The 7,778-nt window shown below is 45.0% G+C and overlaps 1 pseudogene; it reads left to right on the forward strand.

Moving 5' to 3' along the window:
• Window positions 1-1,958: 1,958 nt before the first annotated feature.
• On the forward strand, window positions 1,959-7,290 carry LOC141374041 (transcription factor BTF3 homolog 4 pseudogene; annotated as a pseudogene).
• The last annotated feature ends 488 nt before the right edge of the window (window positions 7,291-7,778 follow it).

Below are 7,778 nucleotides of genomic sequence, written 5' to 3' on the forward strand. Positions count from 1 at the left end.
AGGCCAAGTCCAGGGGGCTGGCCTTCCCCCAGACCTTCCCTTGCCCTGTTCAGGTCTCAGCCCAAGCGCGTGGCTTCTCGTGATGTCCTGCCCTGAGCTTCCGACAGCAACCCCCACCCTCACACCCTGCTTTTTTTTTCCCTCAAAGTCTTTATTGCTACCTGACATCATATTATACAAACCGTCCCCCTCCTTGAAAAGAAGCTCCGTGAGGGAGGGGATCTCTGCTGTCATCTGCCCTTAGGAGCTCCAGCACCTTCCGTACTGACTGACACATAGTAGGGGCTCATTAAACATCTGGTGCCTGATGAAGTGTGCTGGGCTCGGCTTGGTCAGGGCCAGGAGGACTGGGGAAAAGGAATTTTAGCGTAAATATGGTGCCCGTAAAAGAATTCAGCCACTCTAAGCAGGGCCCCGAGCCAGGCTGGGTTGTGGGGTCCTGAGGTCCCAGTCCTAGCCTGAGACCCGATTCCTTGGGTTTGTGGAGTTGATCTCCATCATATGGTGGGGACCGGCTTGAAGCTTTCATTGTTGGCTTCTCGCTGGGAAGCCGCTGAGCGTGGGTCTTGGCCGAGGGAGGGAGGCTGTAGTTCCTGTAAGCTCCGTTTGGCCTGGCCACCCATGAGGGCGGCAGTCTGATGTGTATGTCCCACCAGCTTTTCTGGGGCGAAAGCCTGACTGGCTGTCTGAGGAGGGGACATTCTCTGGTGTCAGGGAGGGTCTGCTCCAACAGGGAAAGTTCAACAACAATAGAGTGTTTAAGAGCTTATGTTTTGAGATTACCTGAAGAAGTCTGGTTCTGTCTCTTCCCAGTCCTGTGAGTTACTTAACTTCTCTGAGCCTTTTTTCTTACCAGTTTAGCGAAAAGAACTATACTTCTTTTGTGAGATAGTTCTTTGGATTCAATGAGACAACAGGTGCTCTAAACAGTAGTTATTATTACAAAAAGAATCACCTTATTTCTGAAGTGGGCAACTTGACCTTTTTCCAGGAGCTTTTTGGTATGGTTTCAGATATTTGGTGGGATTTTGTGAGTGGGTTTATTGTAAATAATTTTCATGCTCCAGCATTTTCTTTTCTTTTTTTAAAAAAGATTTATTTATTTATTTGAGAGAGAGAGAGAGCATGAGCATGAGAGGGAGAGGGAGAGAGAATCTATAGCACACTCAGGGCTGAGCACAGAGCCCCACACATGGGCTTGATCTCACCACCCTGAGATCACGACCTGAGCTAAAACCAAGAGTCAGATGCTCAGCCAACCGCGCTACCCAGGTGCCCCCATGCTCCAGCATTTTCTTAAACAATGGGATTTCCAAAGTGCATCCCATAGAACACTCACGGGAGGGATGGTAATAGATATCACTCAAAAATAGGCCAAATACACTTCTGTGTATTTAGTAGAAACCCAGTGGCTGCAGCAAATATCCAAGAGGGGCATTTCCCAGCTTGCCAGATTCATTAGATCACCGTCAACTTTCAACAGAGCAAAGAGCAATTTTATTTAAGTTAAAAAAAAAAAAAAAAGAGTGTATTCAGGAATAGCAGAGGAATGGCACTTTGGGCCAAGCAAGCTGTGATGAACCACAGGCAGAGGGTCCAAAGAGACAAAGGGAAGGCCAGCTTTTTGGTGTTAGGCAGAGCCTAGGGAGGGTTGTTCTGGACCGGAGTTTATCTGAGAAGGAGACTCTGAGGTTGTGGTGGTCCCTCATTGGCTGCAAGCCGTGGCTAGTGCGTTGTTGCTGGGGCCGGAAGGGACCTTCCTTCCTTCTCTTAAGTGCAGAGAGTAAAGTCCTATGGAACAGCGCCCTCCCTTGTGCAAATGGCTCTGTCTTCCTTCTTCCGGCCTGTAGTCCGTGTGGGAGAGCTCCCCCTTCAGGGCTTGCCGACTCTCTCAAATGAGGGTTTCTTACTTATTTGCACAGCACGCTCTTCCTTCAGTGGAGCGCTTGATTCAACTCATGTTGCATGGAAAGCATTTTGAGAAATACTGCCGAGAAAAGAAAAGGACTAAGTTCTGCTTCAGGGGAAATACCTGGCATCTTCTTATATTAAACCATCCAGTCCCATCCAAGAAGATAATCGCACTGCTCGCAGACGTTAGGTCAGGTGGCGGTGCCAAAGGGAAAACGGCCATTTTGAAGGATCCACCCGGAGCCAGCGGGGCGGCTCAGAGTCCTGTCCGGGGGGTCAGCACTGAAGGGAATATACGACGAGGTGCACTTCCATCGCTAAGAAATCCTGAGATGAAATTGAAGGTGTGCTGTGAACAGTCAATATATTTTAAATTCAAGAGCCTCCCTGTCATGGTTATGGTCACAGTTACTGTTTAGGCCTTGCGGTTGCTTTAAGGGAGAAGCAATTTCATACCTAAGCCACACTGATTTTAAGTGAAATATTGGAAACCATGGTTGAAATTGCATAGGGGTCATCAGCCAGCAGGCGAGGTTTGAATGCCTGTCACTCTCCCTGAGCTGAAGTCTCGCTAATGTTCTTATTTGCAAATCCATTTGGCTCAGAAAGGACGTACACAGTTAGTCAAAGATCAGCTCCTGGTTTTCGTTTGAGGTCTTCCTTTATGAGAATGGCTTCCCAGTCATTCACGGAGAAATGAAGCGAAGTCAAAGATTATGTGGGTAGGCACAAAGTGGATTTTCAATAAGTGCCAGCTGAAGAAACAACTGTTATTTTTTGGACTAGAATTTCTGTTCCTCTTGCCTCTTGCCTTCGTTCTATTTGTTTCAGACCTGGGTTCGAATGCTGGCTCTCTGGACCTCAATCTCTCCAAAGCACCCTTGAGTGTGAAATTTTAGCCTTGGCTTTCTCTCCTGAAAATGGGGGGCTATTTATGTCTGCCTCAGAGGGCCGTGAAGACAGAGGGTCAGAGAGTGCTGTTAGTGGCTCTGCCATCCCTCTGAGCATCCCTGAAGCTCTGTCCTTCTGTCTCCCAGAGAGAACGTGAGGTGACATTCTTCTAGTGCAGCAGTTCCAAACACAGTGAAAATATCAGCACTCTTTTCCCAATGAAATGATAGGTGGATGACCAGAGTTTGTAATGCCCAGTGTAGGAGCTGCTGGGCCTGAAGAGGTGGGGGGACGTGGGGGGGCCGGGAATCTGATCCCAACCTGCACCGACCCTCAGAGGCACTTAAATCTCTTTGGAACAGTAGCTCTAGCAACTCATGTCTGAAAATTAAAGGATATTTTGGGGTCAGAAGCTGACCATTCCTGGAAGTAAGGAAGCTCTGACAGCTGAGCCAGCAGCTCCTGGGCCTGCTCACTCAGAACTCAATCCTGCCTTGCCTGGAGCTGGCTCCTGGAGGGTCCAGAGAAGCTGCCCAGCCTTCCATTGTGTCTGGTCTGCAGAGCCCAGGGGAAGCCTAGCACTCTCTAGGAGATTGAGTTTACACAATGGTAGGCCTGCCCCCAGAGTGATGACTTGGGGCCCAAGCAGAGTGGCTGCGATTGCTTCCAGTCTGAACCCCATCTCCTTCATACCTTTCATATCTTTCATCATCCATTTATTCAACAGATACTTATTACCCAGTAATAAGTATTATCAGATACCAATCTAGGAGCTGAGGAGTTAAGATGAATGAGACACTGTCCCTGTTCTCCAGGGGCTCTCAGACTATCAGGACAACAAAGGTGCATCATAATAAACACAGTGCATCTCATGAATGCTGCAAATGGCATGTGCAGAGTGATGGGTGTGGAGTGAGTGTAGAGAGAATAACTGGTCCAGGGCTAAACTTTTGATATGGGCAAACACAGACCCAGAGACGTTATTGTTAGCACATCTGTGATATTTCATGCTCACTCTTCTTTTTTTCCTTGTCCGTTATATCCACCTTCTCTCAGATTATGATCCTGGAATTTGGGAAGGAGGTAGACTGAAAATGAACCTTTCTGCAAAATTTTTCTTGAGAATGAGCATTTGCTTTCCTCGTGGAGGCTGATTATAGTGCTTGCTACTATTTATTGACTGCTTATTACCCACTGGGCTCTTACTAAGTCCTATAGGTGTATTATGTCATTTAATTTCTTTGCATCTTCATAATAACACCACAACAAAGACACTTTTTGTGAATAAGGAAAGGGAGACTTAAAGTAATCAAGAGACTTTTTTTCACACAGGTAATAAAAGGTAGAATTTGGATGTGAGCTCAGGTTCACCAGACCCCAAGTCTTAGGTCTTGTGATAATTAGTTTTATGTGTCAACTCAACTGGACTAAGGGTTGCTCAGATAGCTGATCACACATTATTTCTGGGTGTGTCTGTCATATTTCTGGAAAATATTAGCATTTGATTAAGTAGGCTGAGTAAAGAGAGCCACCCTAACGGATGTAGGTGGGCACCACTGAGGGCCCTCAATAGAACAGAAAGATGAAGGAGGAACAAATTCTCTCTTTCCTCTTGAGCTGGGACATCTATCTTTTCCTGCCCTTGGATATTGGCGTTCATGATTCTCTTTCAATTGTAGTTTTTTCCCCTTCTTCACACTCTTCTCAGAGAAACCGTCCTACCAACACCAGAGAATATGTGCCTGGGCACAGCTGTTGGGACCAGGGATGGACATCTGGGGCAGATGCCCTTGACTGACAACTGGGGATTGGGAGATGGTGGGAATTGAGCTGCAAGGTTCTGCTGACTTCAGTGATCAGACTGCCATTTTGGAGGAAATTTGACAGGCCCAGAAATGGATGACTGGACAGAGAAATCAATCTGCAGAAAGAAAAGGATGGAGGAAGATGATGGGTGGCAGAGTAGGAGGACCCTAGGCTTGCTTGTCCCACCATCCTAAATACCCAGAAATTGACCTGAAGGCTGACAGAACAAACTCCACAAGGAAAGGGAAAGAAGAAGACACACTGAAAAAGAGGGAGTGTGGAGACATGGATTAGGGGAGAAAGAGATCCTGATTGCTACAGAGGGGAGGGAGCCATGGTTGTGGAGAAGGGTGAGAGAGAGGAGCACACAGGAGAATGCATGAGAACATTTCCCCATAGTCACTGGCTTGGAAAATAAGAGGGGCTGAATTTTGTGAGTTCTTGCAAGGAGAGAATGGGACTTAAAGCCTGGAATTTTTTTTAATTAAAGATTTTTATTTATTTATTTCAGAGAGAGAGACAGAGAATGTGAGAGAGAGAGAGAGAGAGAGAGAGAGAGCAAGCACAAGAAAGGGGGAAGGGCAGAGGGAGAGGGAGAAGTAGGTTCCCTGCTGATCAGGAACCCCAATGTGGGGCTTGATCCCAGGACCCCAGGATCATAACCTGAGCCAAAGGCAGATGCTTAACTGACTGAGCCACCTAGGTGACCCTAAAGCCTGGAATTTTAAAGGTCAGAGGGCTTGGGTGAGATAGAGCCCCAAGGGCACTGACCTATACTCCGGGAAAGACAGCAGGCAAACAACCCAGAGGTCAGATGTCATGGAAACAGCGATTTGAGGAGTGCCTGGTGCACACAGTGGGGAGATTATTTGCTCTTCTCAGAGCATGTCCCTGAGAGGCAGCATTCATGAAAGATCTCTTTGGGAACAAAGGAATTGGCCAGAACCATTTCTGTCCCCTGTTCCTCAGCATAAATATAGAGCCACCTCAGGAAGCAGCCCAGTGCCCACACTGGCTGCCTAACTTGCTTACACCAAGCCCACCCCCTGCATTCTGGTGGAACTGTGCTTCTCAGTCACGCTTGCTGCAGTCCCAGTGTGGCTGGCCCTCCAGAAAACCACGCAAACCCCTGCCCACACTATGTCTCCCAACCAAGAGTTTTGCGGGGCCTCAGTTCCAGTGGAAGTGGTAACACACCTCATCTCACAAGCCGATCAGAGCACACCTAGTTAGAACTCACCACATTCAGGCCAGAGATGAAACTGCAGGGAAGCAGGCAAGCAGAGTCTTGGCAGATGGCTCGCCTAAAGGATAGAGAAGTCAGAACACAACAACAGAGTGTATGCAGCACACATTGGAGATACTCCCTGAAGCATGAGGCCCTGGGAACTACAAGATGTCTTCTTCATAAGGCCATTACTTTCAGTAGCAGGAGACATAACTGGCTTTCCTAACACAGAGGTGAAGGTAGAGACTTAGACAAAGTGAGAAAACAGGAATTTATCCCAAATGAAAGAACAAGATAAGGCCATGGCCAAAGATCTAAGTGCAACAGATATAAGTAACATGCCTGATGGATAATTTAAAGCAATGATCATAAGGACACTCACTGTACTTGAGAAAAGAATGGAAGACATCAGTGAGACATTTACCACAAAGATAAAGAGCTAAAAAAGAATCAACGAAAGATGAAGAGTGCAGAAAAATGAGATTAGAAACATCCTTGATGCAATGAACAGCAGGCTGGAAGAAGCAGAGGAATGAATTAATGACCTAGAAGACAAAGTAGTGGGAAGCAATAAAGCTGAATAAAAGAGAGAAAGAAGAATTATGCAAAGCAAGAATAAATTTAGGGAACTTAGAGACTCCATCAACTATAATAACATTCATATTATAGGAGTCCCAGAAGAAGAAGAGAGAAAGGGGCCAGAAAATCTCTCTGAAGAAATCATAACTGAGAACTTCCCTAATTTGGAGAAGGAAACAGATATCCAGATCCAGGAGACACAGAGAACTCCCATCAAAATCAATAAAAGCAGACCAACATCAAAATGTATTGTACTTAAATTAGCAAAATATAGTGATAAAGAAAAAAATCTTAAAAGCAGCAAGACAATCTCACTGGTCCACCTGAGACCCTGAGTGCCAACCCCAGTCCCCTGTGCAGTCCCACTTCTGCTCTTACAAGATTAAAAAAACCATTACGAACCAGGAGAAACTCACCAAGCTGCAAGCACAAGTGCGCAGTGGTGGGAAAAGAACTGCTTGCCAAAAGAAGAAGGTGACTCATAGAACAGCTACAGCAGATGATAAAAACAAAACTTCAGTTCTCCTTAAAGAAGTTAGGGGTAAACAATATCTCTGGTATTGAAGAAGTAAATATGTTCACAAACCAAGGAACTATGATCTACTTTAACAACCCTAAAGTTCAGGCATCCCTGGCAGCAAATACTTTCACCATTCCAGGCCATGCTGAGACAAAGCAGCTGACAGAAATCCTACCCAGTATCTTAAACCGACTTGGTACAAATAGTCTGACTAGTTCTAGAAGACTGGCTGAAGCTTTGCCTACACAATCTGTGGTTGGAAAAGCACCCCTTTGCTACCAGAAAGGATGATGATGATGAAGTTTCAGATCTTGTGGAGAAATTTGATGAAGCTTCCAAGAATGAAGCAAACTGAATTGAGTCAACTTTTGAAGATGATAAAACTTGAAGAAGTTACTGGCAGCTGCTATTTTATATTATGATTGCTTTTTAAATTTTTGTTCATGGATCTGATAAAATCTAGATCTTAAACATTGTTAAGTGTATGCCTCTTGGACACTACAACTCTTTTCTGTTTTTGCTTAGATACAATTCATTCTTTGCAGCTAATTAAGCTGAAGAAGCCTGGGAATAAAGTTTGAAACAAGGTTAATAAAGTTCTTTGTCTAGTATACAGTTTTGTTTTTTATTTCACTGACATTGATTTGTTCATAGAAAGCAAAGTTTTTTATAGAAAGCTAATCATGCACATAATATGGCTGGTAATCTTTGATGATATTTGATTACAGATTTTAAATGGAAGTATAATGTAACAAAGGTGGTATAAAGTTTTTATATTTTAAAACTTTTCTCCAGCAGTCAAAAAAAAAAAAAAAAAAGGCAAGATAAAAGAATGTAATGTGC

The sequence above is a fragment of the Callorhinus ursinus genome, unplaced genomic scaffold (assembly GCF_003265705.2).
Source record: "Callorhinus ursinus isolate GAN/ISIS: 27379988/994484 unplaced genomic scaffold, GSC_fseal_2.0 scaffold13, whole genome shotgun sequence".
Classification (NCBI taxonomy): domain Eukaryota; kingdom Metazoa; phylum Chordata; class Mammalia; order Carnivora; family Otariidae; genus Callorhinus; species Callorhinus ursinus.